This window comes from Bombus huntii, chromosome 14, assembly GCF_024542735.1.
Source record: "Bombus huntii isolate Logan2020A chromosome 14, iyBomHunt1.1, whole genome shotgun sequence".
Classification (NCBI taxonomy): Eukaryota; Metazoa; Arthropoda; class Insecta; order Hymenoptera; family Apidae; genus Bombus; species Bombus huntii.
This window is the reverse complement of record NC_066251.1, coordinates 5,561,216-5,577,313: the sequence shown is the minus strand read 5'-3', so window position 1 is coordinate 5,577,313 and position 16,098 is coordinate 5,561,216. Positions and strand designations below refer to the sequence as shown.

General features: G+C 36.2%; 1 protein-coding gene across 4 annotated transcripts in view; it reads right to left on the bottom strand.

The window, feature by feature from the left end:
• LOC126873107 (uncharacterized) overlaps positions 1 to 16,098 on the bottom strand; it is a 183,877-nt gene that overhangs the window by 165,242 nt on the left and 2,537 nt on the right. The window contains exon 2 of one of the 4 annotated variants that reach the window (XM_050633639.1): positions 585 to 745. The exons of the other annotated variants lie outside the window; for them this stretch is intronic. The gene's annotated coding sequence lies outside the window, so the exon portion shown is untranslated. The remainder of the gene's footprint in view (positions 1 to 584; positions 746 to 16,098) is intronic. 4 annotated transcript variants of the gene reach the window in all.

Sequence of the window (16,098 nt, the reverse complement as noted above, 5' to 3'; positions counted from 1 at the left end):
TCTAAAACAGACTGAACTTATGGAAGAACTACAATTGAGATGTTCCACGTGTAGCATTTAAAAGTCGACTGTAACGAAATCCTGTTACCGACATTGACAAAAGTTTCTAAGATCATGAACGAATAACTAATAAAAAGAAAGAAAGGATCTTCGTATAACGACGAAAGTGGATGCTAAAACAAACTGAACTTACAGACGAGCTGCAATTGAGACATTTGAAAATGTGCAAACTCCAAGTTTCCTTTGAATGGCGGTACTTTCTCGAAATGGAAGACCCTAGAAGAGAGGATTCTCTCGAGCAAACCGCGAGTCCTGTCTAGTGATTTAATTGCCTTTTCGTGATGGAATCCGTGAACCAAATAAAGGTGCAGATTTGGAGAAGTTTGGTCAACATTCATCATAGTGACGTTACCGTGGCTTCGTTTCCGGCTTTTCGAGCCGAGGATTAACAGCGAGGAACTGGTGTAAACAGAGGATTGATTTACGAGGATTTACTTGTCACAGTGTTACACATCTGACGCGCGAGCTTCGCGCTTCTGAAAGAATTAGATAGAAACATTAGGCTGATCGTGAAAAATACATACGTGGTATTATGATAATCTGGAAAGTCGGGGATTCGAGACGACCGGCGATGTTCTGGCCTTTCGTATCAGCACATTTCCTGCCGTTCGCGACACTCAAACTCCTTCCGATAAATTTCCAGCAGAATCTTCTTAACTTGCAAAGTTGTTGTTGCAAGAACCGACTGGAAAATGAACTTCCTTCTTGACAAAATATAACTTCCGATTTTAGGTATAGAAATTTAGTTTAATATATTCTATAAACCGAGTATATTCAGTGTCAGGAAATTTTGAATGGTCAAAATATTCTAACGATTTTTTTACGTGAATTATCCAGAAATCGAACCGATTAACTTTTGTAGCGTCTGTTAATTTTTCAATTTCACTACGCGCGCGCGACTAACGTTCGATTCTCGTCAAACGAATGACTGATTTCCATAAGTTTATTTATTGTAAGAAGATGGCATAAATAATAGTAAATGACAAAGTAAAAAGAACAGTGTTTGGGACATCGTCACTTTTCTCTACCAGTTTCAATTTGTATTGACTGAAAATATAAATTTACCATTTGGAGAAAGTTGAAGATGTCCTCTCTTCTATCGCGACAAACTTTTAATATCTAATTAATCATTCCATAAGAAGATACGAACGAAGAATCGGTGACATTGTAAGAATTTTTTAATTTAACAATTAATAACTTTAACAATAAATTTAACAATTAATAACAAATCAACAAATTATTTCCCGGCAAAGTGTATCGAACGATATGGAAATTACTAGAGTTTGACTTTTAAAAAACTACGTTTCACATGCAACAGCCTAATGCGAATCTGCCATATTCTACGAACTCGAGCCAGTTCCCAATGACACAACGAGAGGATTCGTAGCAAATGGAGGTAAGAAGACAGAGAACTTCGAATTTTGTTCGCCTCTGGAAATTCTGTCAGATCGTGAGAATTAGCTGACTCTGATCGTTCTTGCTTCGTAGAGTCAAATTTGCGTGAAAATTAATAAAGTTTGAAATCCGGTTACCTGTAACACGGCTTAACCATAATTGAGTCGAACGAAACGAAGAAGTATAATTGTCTAAGAAAGTCAACCACCCGTTAAATCTCTGTCTTTTGTCTCAAACAAAACCATTTTAAACAAGAGCTATCACAATCTGTGGAATAACGAAGGAATTAATTAACTGTCAGGTAGCTGAGATCGTTCTCCGACAAATTTCCTAAGAATCGTTAAATCATCGACTGACATAAGCTCTTCGTTGTATATGAAAATCGAAGGAGAAAAACATGCTAAGTCCATTTTTCTTGATTTTCGAATTTTAATGTCGCTTCGTGATTAAATGAAATAATTGTTATATAACGTAATTGAAAATGAAGAAAACCTGCCAAGTCTGAAGAGGTAAGTCTCTTAAAAAATATCTGACGAATTGACCAATTTTTATGCCAACTAGTCATCGTATTCTTTCTTCGTGGTCTTCACACGCCCTTTTTATAAATTTAATATTTGCATGACGAAAGCTGTCAATGGTAAACAAAGTAGATATTGAAACTATTAAAGCATTTAAAAATAAAATTGTTAAAGCCAAAATTTAAAGGTACAAATAAAGTCAAAATTAATATTATCACCCAGTGTATTTTCTATTATTTAAATATACTTTTATATTAGTTATTACTGAATATCTATTATCACTGAACTCTCCTATTTCTAAAAAAGAAAAACCGTGCGACTTGAAATATTTTCGAAATCGAAATATATCCTCATTGTCGAAATTAAATTTATCGCCCCTTCATATATAATAATAATAATAATAATAATAATAATAGTAATAATAATAATAATATATAATAAAAATGTTTAATAATTCACTTTTTAATTCTTTAAAGCACTTTAAGCTATTTATTTGAAAGGAAACTGTACGTAAAACTTCCTATGCCATATAATGTATTCACAATTCTATCTGACGAGCCCTTTTCCCCATTCATTCGCGTTAAACGGGATGGTCGTGCACCTCAATTAACGTCGTCGCTTTGATCGATCGATCCGTAAACGCGAACGCGATAGGGAGCAACGCGAGGCTCAAATTACTTAAATAATCGAATCGTTGCACGGCGAGTCTGATTAATCGGTGGCAAATCATTCAGGGAATTTCGCGTGGCAGGCCGAATTCTGTCAGGAGATTGCACCGCATCCTCGGACGTCGCGATTCCTGGAAACTATTCAGGACGAGTCTCATCGGTAACCTCGACCGAAATTAATGGAATCCTCGCAGGACAGAGCTCCTGGCCGCAAGAGGCAACATACGCCGTAACATTCCATACGAGACGGCCGGCGGACATCGGCTTGTTTCTGAGAAATTTCATCGTCTAGATCGGAGATTCGCGACCAAGTTCCAATACACAGAAATAAAAAGTAACCGTCGAGGGAAAGAAATGTCGGTAGTTCGGACTTTGTATTATTAACCAGTTAGTTATTGCGATCTCTTTGAAAAGCGTGTGTCTACAACGTGTCGCGAAAAGCAAACGATGACGAGTATACTCGTCAAACACAGAGTACGCGTGGCTGTTACAATTAAGTTGTAATGGTATGGCTGTTTTGTTATTTTATTTTATCACTGCAATTACTAAATTGCCATTTAAACGGCATGACGAGTATACTCGTCATAACACAAAATATTGTCATTTCTTCGTGACGAGTATACTCGTCAAAAACAACTGACTGATAAATGAATGTGAAGTATCGTCGTTGGAGGATAAAATTTGACAACAGAGCCAGCGACGTTTGAAGTACGAAATTCGTAAGATGACCGAAAAATATTACACAGGGTGTGGCCGAATGATATGTCAAGCGGGTGGCAAGTGACTCCTTGTGAAAAAAAAGAAAGAAATATAGGATAAAATTATATCGTTCGAGGTTTAGTTCTCCAGGAAGCTGACTTTGGAAATTTCTTTGATATACGGTACAACACTTGTTTATGCAAACACCCATCATTATCCTAACACCCTAATATTCGAATGTCGTATCATCCAAATGCTCTGTTATCCGAATATTATATTTCTCCTTAAAAGATACGTTTGTAAAATATGTACATATTTTATTACAGTTCGTATGCAGCGTATTCTTTCTCTTATTCGATCAAGTGAATTTCGATGATTAGAATTTAATACGAAACTGTTAGCGTTCTAACTATCGAAACAATAACATAATTAATAATAGTTATAAATAAAAAAATAATAGCAGGCAAGAAGATATGGGGTCCGTAAATATTGAAAGAATCTATCAATTAATGTTAATTTGTATTTGAAGAAATGAAATTTCACATGGGAAAAGCGATTGTTCTATTATCCGAAAATTCTATTATCCGAACAATTTTGTCTGCCTATTAGTTCGGATAAAGGAAGCTCTACTGTATGTGAATTTGGCTAGTTAGCGACTAGGCAGGAATAAGCAATCAGAAGGTGATTATTTCACGTGCGAAAATAAGTGGAAAACGAAGAGTGAAATTTTTTCACTTGAGGCTGCATTTTCAAGAAAATTGAGTTCGTTCACGTTGAGTTAATAATCGGTTTTGTACACGCGTATGAGAAATTTTCGAATTTTCTTTTCACGAAATCAAAACGCTTTATGAACAGATTTTATTCCACGTTCATTTATTTTCACACGTAGAATAATATGCTACCGATTATTTTTTTCCACTTGGCCTCGCTAATTAGACCACGGCTAATTAGCCGCGCTCAAGTATACTTGATAAATTTTCACACTCTAGCTATACAGATGATAAAATACACATACATAATAAAGGATATGGAAAAATTGATAACGCGAGAGAAAAATCATTTGAACCAGGAGAGATATGCGAATTGTAAATGTATAAAAATTTCTATGAGAAACTACTACGACAAATTGCTATTTTTATGAAAAACATTTCCACGATATCCTGTCCGAGATCAGTTACGTTAATTATCCTGTAATTTGGATAATTCTAAAACTTCATCTGCCGTTACTTTTATCCTACTTTGTTAACTCGACGACAAGGATATGATATAACTTGAAGTTTCAAACAAAATCGAAGTTACTTCCACTAAAATCAAACACAAACTGGCACTTGTTACTCGAACTAATTAAACATAAATTGGTATTTCTTACTTGAGCTAATTAAACGTGAATTGGTACTTGTTAACACGAAACTTTAACTACACAACTACAAATATTTATTAAAACGAAAGACTGTGGTGTAGAAGGAAGATGCTACACATTAACAATATCAAGCGTGTTTAATTAAAATTATATCGAAGCTCATCTGTTGTTTTCACAAAGAACGATAGTCCAAACAATTCCTGATTATACAAATATTTTTGCGACGCGTTATCAAGCTTTAATTAAACTTTTTAACGAGACGTTTTATACGCAAATAAATTTATGAACGAAACTATCAGCAAGATTAAACGCGATATCCCAAGCTTTGTTCTGCGATTCGCCTTAATTGAATTAGTGCATGCGGGGTCGATATTATAATTAGCATCTTGTCACGTTTTATCTTGCCTTTAATGAAGAAATTTTTACCTTGCAGTTCGCCGACGAACGTTACACAGATCCATAATTCGCGACTTAAAGTTGCGTGCCAAGCAGGACCGAAATAGATCGCAATATGCTCTTGTTAAGCGCTTTCAACGAGTTCGTTAATAAGAATTTTAATCGAAGGTAACCCAGGAAAGAGATATGCGCGCTAATTAATTATTAATCAATCGAGTTTGCTATAACGATGACGTCTACCTGGTCTATCTGTGCTAGAAAAATGACAATAGCGCTGATAACCTTGCATTACATACAGTTCGAATCGACGAAATAAGTAGATATAAGTGCAGATATTTATGAATTTATGGAAAACTTTAAGGTGCAAAGATTTAAATATTTTATTTTTTAAATATTTTACTTAAATTTACATTTTTATTTATTTTATTTACATTTTCATTTTTTTAATTCTATTTTTATCAAAATTGTTTAACATTTTATTTGGCAGATGAAAGAAACCTTCGTTCATAAAGGTATAAATTTACACGAACATTTACAATCTGGATATGAAAGGCGAGCTTGCAATTTACTAATTCAAAGGTAAATTCCACCATCCGTAACGCTACGATAAATTGGAAAAACTGCTACTGCAACGCGGCTTCGAAATTGTTTCGCGAAATAAGTTATTATCATTTGCAAGGGAAATTTTTGGAAGCGAGTAACTCTCGTTGGAAAATTGCAATTTTTGAAAGTTCAAACGGTTTCGAGCAACGAGATAGTGTTTGTTACTCTTCTGATCACTTTGCTTGCATCTGCCCTTTCGGCACTGTTAAGCAAAGCGTGCGTTCAACGAATTCAGCGTGGCCGTGTACGTTCGAGCAGGCTGCAGCTGCCGAGCAATCTCAGAAACTTCACTTTTCACCCTCTTCGCCTCTCCATTAACATGCCATGAATCAAAATTACACGCGTGCCGCGCTGTAAAAGCGTCGCAGTGACGTGTGAAATACGACGAGACGCGGATTTGAAACATCTGCCGTTATTAGAAATCGCGGTAGGAAATCGTCGTTGCGAAACTCGTGTATGGAAATAACGAGAAAGACAGAAGGAGAGGAAAAGTTTTTAGTGGCGACGATATCGAATGCGACTCGTTAAACTTATACGAGTGATCGTATCTGGCGATTCAAAACGCGACACGGACGGCTTCATTTCCCGCAGTTAACTCGTTTTATCTATTTTTAGGTGGCTCGTAAAGTTTTATGGATCGAAGGTGCACATGAAACGTGTGCTAAGGTGAAGAGAGTAAGAGAGAATCGTGAAACACTCGTGAAATCGATCTCTGTCCTTGGTCACACAGAGCTGGTGCTCTTTAATCAATGACTGCAACGCTGCCACACACGAGACGAGTCTACGAACAGATTGTAGATTGTAAAGGAAACCTCGGCTACAGATAAATCCACGACGATACTGTGTGCGTTACGCGAAAGCTTTTTAAAATTTCATTGGCATTGTACTCGGACACGCTGTTACGACGTTGAACAGATTTCAAATCCGGAAATGTATATACAAGTTACGAAACACTTATTTGATCACGTTATGGAAAATTTCTCTATTGAGACATGATTTTCACGATTATGTTTGACAAATTTCAAACCAATCCAATTAATTGTATATATGTAGATTACAACATACTTACTGCAATCGTACGAATAAAATCGAGTAAACAAATTAGTATACAGCATGAACAGCTACCTTAAGCTTGAAACAAGTACCAAAGATGCTTCCACTGAATATCTTGGTTTCTTAACGCAATGGATAATAGACAATCTAAAAATCATAATGACGAGAGTGAAGGTTTTGAGAGTTTGCTTCCAATCACGCGTTTCGACTGCTAAGAATATCATTTCATTATCCGAAAAAATATCGCGAATACTTTACAACAATAAATACAGAACGCTCTGTTTTATGGGAAATAGCAGCGACTTACACCATACCGATTCTCCTAACCCTTTAAATACGTTTGTAACATCGGTAAAATATATCCTTGCATCTTTGCTATATGAACAACCACGTACAATCTCAGATTCGTTGCAAAATCTACAAATATAATCGCCGGATAATCGGATCGGTAATATCAAAATGTTTTACATAACACACATGATAGATTCATAAAAGCTACGTATACGTACATTCGTATACACCTTTGTCTCGCTTCAAAGTATCACAGATTGATATTACCAAGAACGACAAAAAATTCCTCAGCCTGAATCACAGGTTTTACTACTTACTTTCAGTAGTAAAAGTAAACGCGTAAAGGCGGCCGCGGTGATGAGAGGAAACCGCGCTAGCGGCAACAATTCCTTTTGCAAAAATAACGTTGGAACACGCATTCGTATCCGGAGGATTTCATCTTTTATTTACGACAACGGCCTGGTTGTCTCTTATCAGACGAATATAAAGCACGAGGCGAGATACAAGGTGGAGCGGAAGGATAGGTTGCACAATCGTTCGTTTTTATCGCAGCAAGTTGGATCGAAGCCAATGTCGCAAACCGGATACATATTCCTCTGCGGATTAATCCCAAACTTTCGAGCCGATCCCCTGTCCGCTTTGTAGCCCAACTATCGGACGTCCAAACAGATCTGCGATGCTTGCGACGCATCGCGTCGTCCGTGAAAAATTGCCATCGTGACTTTCCAACTGGTATACTCCGCCTCTCGCCTTTGATCCGAACGCCTTACTTCGTCGCGACCCGCCTTCATATAGTTCCAGCCACGTCGAAAACCGGCTAATTTTCCGCCGGCCTCGTTAAAATTGTCGATTGCAACATTTGACACTACGAGCCGCCTCGAAGGGTTCGCCAAGGTTTTTAGTTAAGTTGAAAAGAGCGGAAAGCGCCTGAAGAAACAACACCTTAATGAGAACCGTGTAACGACGGGGGCAGGGGAAGACGACCTTCCTTTTTACGTGTGGAACATCGAAGATTGCCGATGAACAGAGAACAAATGAGGAGTTTGCTCTTTTTCATCGACAACATAACTGGCTCGTTGGAAGGCATTATTCTTTCGAACGAATGAAATAAATTGTATGAAATAAAATTTCTGTTAATTAGCCTTCGATATAATGTTTTCTCGTTACTTATAGTTCAGGATTTTTATTATTATGGAAAATTTAGAGGTGTAGAAATATAAAAAATATTTGAAAATATTTGGTATAATATGTAATAGAAGAAATAGATCTTTATGTAGGTTCGATTTCTTTAGTTTTAAGTTAATAGAAGCATGAAACTGCATAAAAATCTGCGGTCTACTTACAATCGTCGCTAAATTTTTCATTTTTGTTATGGAAATATTCTTCTAGCGTTTCGACCTCAATGCGTTTGATTCTCAATTTTGAATGGTTTCCGTGTTAAAAAGTATTATCAAGGTTTAAACTAACTGGCTGCCTATTTAAAAGAGATTTTGAAAGCTGTCTTAAATTACAAATTTTTCTATTTGCTATCTAAAATTTGGCAACAGTGAGAATTACCATAGAACGATCCATCGATTAAATTTTAAATAGCAAATAATACATCCAATATATATCATTAGTTATCCTATATGGATATTGGCTATAGAAATTATGTTTCGACAATTAAAACATACATTCATCTTAATTGCCTATAATTTATGAAATTTATGGTATCTCGAAATGAAGCTATAAATGACAAAACCATCGATTTAATATAGAAATTTCATCGCAGTTGCCTTGCATAATTTTAACGACGATTGTGTAAACGATATTAAATTAAATTTTTCCATTTGACGACATCCAAGACTGCATAACACGAAACTACTATAGAACAATTTATCGATTAAATTTTTAATAGCACAAAATCCAGCGATACTGTTCGACCTTTTGCGAATCGTGTTGCGAAGGTTACCATCTCAATTACCCATAATGTATAAAATTCATGGAATCTCGAAACAAAGTTGCAAATGACAAAACTTTCATCCTAATACAAATGCCAATTTCATCGCAGTTATCTTGCACAACGACGATCGTGTAAAACGATATAGAAAATTGCACAACAAGCAACATTGCTATGAAACAATTTATCGATTAACCAGATTGTTGTTTCTGACGAATATACTCGTCACGAATAAATGGCAATATTTTGTGTTATAACGAGCCCTGTCAGTAATAAAATTAAAAAGTAAAACAGTCGTTTCGTTACAACTTAATCCCATCTTAAAACAGTAACACATACTCTGCGTTTGACGAGTATATTCGTCATCGCTTACAAAATTTATTAATAAATTGTCGCTTAAATTGCGACGCATTTTAGCTACGCAATTTTCAAAGTTTTCAAACAAGTTAGCAACAGCTAACTGGTTAAATTCCCGATAGCAGAAACCCAGCAGTACCATACGGCTTCTTATGAATCATGTTTCGAAGATTAAAACACTGGTACATCTCAATCATCTGACTACGACCTGCGGAATTTATGGATTCTAAATGACAAAACTTCCAAGCTAATATACCAATTTCATCGCTGTTACTCTTTGACAACTATGACGACGATCGTATGTTCATGGCAGAACGACATCAAACTGAGTTACGAACTTTCTGGCGGCGGTTAATCGTTGAATAGCATTTCCATGAATAGAAATTACTGAGATTTTCATTCGTAAGATTTCAGGGAATATTCTAATTCAGCCACTAAGATGGACATTCGCCGCATAAAGTATCATTGTGCAATGCCACGTTGTTCCATTTCACATGTGCATAGTCCACTATCCTCGATTTTCGCGTTCGATCAGTATCCACTTTATTTCCAAGTGGGGCCGCGCTTTCTAAACTAACCTACTTTACCAAGAATTCCTCGTTATTGAGCCAAACGATCATCGAATTTAGCATGTTCCACTTTAGGTAACTTGTCCTTCGACCGCCAGAACAAAGTCTTCCGATTGCTTTCAGGGGAGGAATAGTTCTAGTTTTATCGTCAAATTAGAGGCAATCGCTATGGCTTTTATTAGAGGTTTTAAGGAAAAATCAATCGATGAGCCTTTTAACCCCCGATCACTTCGGTGAGCCGCGTTTTTCTAAATTTTCTACAACATTAAGGTAAGATGAATTTCGTGAAGAAACGCTAGAAAATTTCTACGTGCATATTATACGAAGCATTTCCAAAATTTCATTAGTACCGTAACGAGACACGACTATCGACATTACATTGGTAAAATTTGAAAGGTGTTTCAAAATGTATCTAGAAACCACAAGATATTTATAAGAAGCATACACTTCCTAAAGACCATCAAAGTACTTGGGCAAACAACTCCTCGCTTTAGTTGATAAACCACAATACACAGTGAGAAAATGTTTAGCATTAATTGTACGTTCAAGGCTATTACTCATGCTGTATACTAATTTTCCACCGTATATTTCCGATAAATGTCTTGTCAGTCTAATTACTATATATACGTAGATCTTCGGATTGATTTCAAATTTTACTATTACAATCACGACAGTCGTGTCTCATCAGGTAGTGGTAAAGAAATTTCAAAAAGTTTCGTATAATTCACAAAAATAAGATATTATGGTGTGGTGTATTTGAACTGATTGCGACTCCCAGCACAAAATATATCAAATTCGTGTAACAGTGAACATGTTAATAGTATAATCTTTTCTAGTGAAAAACAATGAGAATCATACTCCTTTTAGGTTTCAGCACCGATCAAAGCCACTTTGGAATCTATTTGGCCAGGCTTTGGGGAAGTTCCGACAAGCCGCTTTGCTTTTCTCCCCTAACCGAATTCAAGAGAGATCACTGTGTTTCCCAAGTACTACGCACTGCACGACATCTAAACCGAGGTCCTTTCGACGAAAATTGATCGTATTGTAGATGGGAAAACGATTTAATGCCACTGTCTCTGAATCCCAATACTGGAAACTCGTAATTGGAAAGAATCACTGATACACAGAGTAATAGTCGAATTTCCAGGAACCTGCACGATAAGATACTAATAAAATAATTTGATATATTGATAGAAATAGATCGACGAATCGATGAATTATACAAAAATTTATGTTAATGCGCGAGAAACATAAGAACTTTTGCATTTATTAACACTAGAACTACCAGAATAGTTCGAATGAAAATGACAATTTGGCGAATAAGAAAGCAATGCTTAAATTGTATTTTCCGGAAGAGAAAGAAAGATATAGATCTCGTATTGAAAAGTGCAAAAGTTTATTATCACGAGGATTAGTTAACTACGAATTTATAGCGCATTTGAAAAAGTGATTTAATTTCGAGTTGGAGAGGGAAGAGCTGCTTATTGTAGCACTCGCTTTAATTTATTTAATTGTCCACGGTGATTTAATGGATTTAAAACGTTGCATTTTTAGACGTTTAAATAATTTTTCTTCAAAGTAGATGAATTTAGTCTATTCGTATATTTTTTCGTTTTAACTCCTTTGGAACAAGCTTTAATCATAAGTAGCTCTGGTATTACTGCATTACGACAATTCCACGCATGCGGACAGAAATATTACGTTCTCATGTAATTTTTCATATTTTTCATTTCCATACTATCATCCACGAAAGCCATAGAAGCGGAAGATTCCATTTCCTCTGGAGTCGGAAGAGAAATCTTCGTGGAAACTCGATCATCGTTTACCTGCGTGGTGGCAACGATGATATGTAGTAGACGCATTTCTACTCGATGCTCTCGGCCAGTTTTTACAAAGGCAACAGAGAACCAGAGATAAGGAAAGCAGCTTTCCAACGAGCTTCTGGCACATTGCCAAACAGTAGTGACGACGTTCTTTGTTTGACAGGCTGTTTCATATTCCGCTGACAGGTGGCTATTGAAAAATTTACAGCAATGGGCCGTGACACGGAAACAATAAAGAACGAGAGGTAGCCACTGAGATAACGAGATATCTTCCCGTACTTGTAAATAATTAAAAATCACAAAAGGACGATGATAATTAAAGTAAATTTTGAGAAATATTTAAAAGGGAGTACCCTACCCTACTGTGAGTACGTTAGGGAAGCATTCTACTGTAAATTAAAAATATCTATAAATATTTAAGGGAGAACTTTATCGTAAATTTTTAAAAATTGGTATCTACGAATATTTGAGATGTTCTATTGTGAATTTTTGAACATTAATCCCTGTTAATACATAGGGCAGAATTCTACTACAAATTGAAAATTAATCTCTATAAATATTCAGAGAAGCATTCTGCTGTGAATTAAAACTTAACCTCTATAAATATTCGACAATGTTCTCTATCGTAAATCTTTAAAAATTAAGGTCTATAAATATTTGGGGAGATATTTTGTAAATTTTTGAAAGTTAATCTTTCTTAATATTTTGGGTGGTATCCTATTGTAAATTAAAAATTAATCTCTAGAGATATTTAAGGGAGCATTCTGCTGTATCTGAAAAAATCAAATTCTCTGTTTCTGTATTTCCTGGGAGAAAACAGATCTAAAAATATATGTGCAAATCTCTATGTCTAATGTCTCAAAATTTAATAAACAAAATGCTTACCGATATAAAGAACTATAAATTACTTTTTTTTTTAATTGGATTCTATAATATCTCAAAAATTGTATCCAAATTTTGGATATACTTTCCACTATTTTGGATATAATTTTTTAATTACCTACTTGTCTCTCTCCCAAGTTCTGAATTCAGAATCTTTTTGATTTTCTTATATCAAATGTCTGGAATCGCAGAGAAGATTCTTTTTCTCACCACGGCCAATTTTTATTATCTTTTGTCTTTGAACAAATTTGCGAATGTTATTGAAACATAAATAAATACACATATCTCGCATGTATTTTATAAATAACACAACTCAAGTAACAAATTTTTCAAAAAAACCAGTACTTGTAAATATTTGGAAGCTTATAAAAAGCTTATGAACCTTAACAAAAGGACAGATTCTACGAAACAAGGATCAAATATTATTTTTCTAATTTTCCATTTCTACTCCTCGAACCCTTTCGACGATTTTCATGTTCTAACAAAAAACTGAATTGCTTCCAACTGTAACACTTTTCCGATACACGCGCAAAATGTCGACAGAAAAATTCGCAGACAGAAAAAATATTTAAATTTCCCATTGAAATTCTACTAATCAACGAAATATATTCACCACCACTTGACCACTTGACCCTGGGAAAAATTAAAAAATAGCCTTCGATCTCGAGTTCATTGTCTTGTGATTTACTTGCCACGCAGAACGATAAATTTCACTAAATTCTGCAATCCATCGTCACAATAAACCCGCTGCAAGCGTAATTCGCACGGTATTATTCGCTGCGCTACAGAAATCGTGGCGCCAAAGGAGCTTTACGGCAGGCTCGTGCCAGACTTCAATTAATCGCAACAACGAAATCTTTAACCGACCCCGACCTCGTCGTTCTGCATTATTCCTCTCGCGGAAACGTTCAACCCTCGCCGTCGGTTTGATCGTGAAATCGCTGACTTTCGCGTTCTCCGACGACGACTCGAATAAAATTGCCGAGGCCTCGCCCGTTCCCTCGAATTTTCAGCCATCTAGCGACTATCGATCGGCACACCGACACTGCGATTATCCAGATACGGTCGTCAAGAAGCGGAGAAATTGTTCAGAATTCCGAACGAGCGAAATTAAAATGCTCTCGAGCGCGGTCGCGGTCGAAACGATCCTCCAGAGGGATCGAAAGATCTCCACGGGGGGAAAGACAATAGCGCAGCCAACCGATAAATTGCTGGCAATCGTTGCAACGTCTCGGCCTTGAACCAGGATTACCGATACCACGAAGAAGGATTCTTTGCCTCGGTCTGCTTTTCCAATGGAATTTATCGCGAGATTTTAAGCGAAGACCGAAACGAGGTGATACGTACGCGGACAAACGTGTGGAAGAATAATTTCCAACGACGATAAATTCTCATTAATTACCGAGAAAAGATAAAACAGGTTCACGTTCGTCGATGCAATGTTTATTCGCGTAAATCGCAAAATAATTCGTGTTAATTAACGTATTTAGTTACACTATGTTTTTTGAAAATTATATATATATATTTTTTTAGGAAAGAGTAGCAATTGATAGATTCCTTTGGACTTGCTGTAAGAATTATGTACTACTGGGAACATATTTGTATTCGGGTGTTCTAAATATATTTTAGAAAAGACGAGATGATAGATACTTCGATCCTTTTCGACTTACGTTAAGAGTAAATTACCATTGACGATACATAAAACAGATTTGTACTCGAACTGAACATTTGTTCACACTGGCCGCGAGATATCCGCGTTTGAAAATATATTTTCAAAATATTTTAAAAGAGACTATATTTAGTAAAAAAAAATGAGGTTCAGATTTGTTTAGCTTTCCCTTTATCGAATCTTGATCACCTAGAAAACAATTAGATCTGTATAATTAGAATATACGAAGTTACCTATAACATCAGGATTTTATGGAGAGGCAGAAATTTGTTGTCCCATAGGAAATATCATTCACGAAGATAACATCCCTTAAATGGTGTCTCTCACCTCCACGCGCGCTATTTTACATATTGGCCGATAACGTTTACCTTTGTCTACGGGTAACGATCGGTGTCCTAGCCCGAATCCACGGTTGTCGCGAATTTCTGATTCTAATCCGACAGAACGTGCCTCGAATTTATTTCATCCATTTGTTAAACATTCGTGGTTCCGGCGCTGATACTTTTCACCGATAGTTTCGTACATTATTTTCAACGAAATACCGGCGAATGCTATAAAACGAAGCAATGGTCGTTTTATTTTGAAAGGTGATGTAGATGTCAGAAAAATCATTAACAACATGACCAAAGACCTAAGCAGGGATCCATTAATTCCTTTGTCCAATTCTTTTGTTACTTTATTTTAAAAAAACACGAAGCCAAGCACAGATTGGCGCAGGCGACGCTGTCACGAAACGACACCGATCGCAAATTTCTTTCTATCGGGACGTTATCGTCGCTCTCGTAAACAAGTCCAGATCTACGATTCGTCGAATTTTTCGCACCACAAACCCGGCCGAGAATATTTGCCAACCTAAACTGACGACGAAACAAGGACGTTCGATTTCAAGGACTCCATTAGCCCGTCTGGCGTGCGATTTCTATCGATATCGAGAGCAATAAAGTGGGTACGTTTGGCGGATTATCGCGAAGGCGCGGCCAAACTGGAAACGCAGATGGAAAGGACACCCACTAACGAATTTCACGGTTAAGACGCATTTGGCTCGGCAGCAAGTTCAAGTATTGTACAGATCACACTTACATAACGCAACGAAATTTCTTTCATCGAACAAGCCAATATATTTCACAATTTAACGCGCCTTCGCCGCAAATTTGATTAACAACTTAACCAACAATCGAAGATAAGAAATTTCTCAGTGTTAGAATTAAAAGGATGAGCAACTGGAGGATTGAAATTTCCCACTTTCTACGCATTGGGAAATTGTAAGGGCAGAGATATTATGAAGCTAAGTTTGATTAACAATTTAACCAGCAATCGAAGATAAGAAATTTCTCAATGTTAGAATTAAAAGGATGAGCAACTGGAGGATTGAAATTTCCCATTTTCTACGCACTGGGAAATTGTAAGGGCAGAGATATTATGAAGCTAAGTTTGATTAAAGATCGTTAAAGAAGGAAAAGAAACTTCCTAATATAGAAACGAGCACGCCAAAAGTCGAAATTCGTCGTTTTAAAATCATCAGTGTTAGAACTAGACGATTAGAAAATCCCGAAGGTGGAAAAATCGTGAAACTGAAAAACAGCTGCAAAGAAAGGAAACTCTTTAACGTGAGAATAAGCAACTGGAAGATTGAAATTCACGCGCTTTTAACACACACTGCGCGATTAGAATATTCTAAAGCCAGAGAAATTGATTAACAATCGTAAGAAAAAGATTCGTGAATTTTTAACTGGTCCTAAATGATTAAAAAATTATAAAAGCAGGTCATCGAGGAATGAAATTTGATTAAGAATAAATTAAACAAAATTTTATGAGC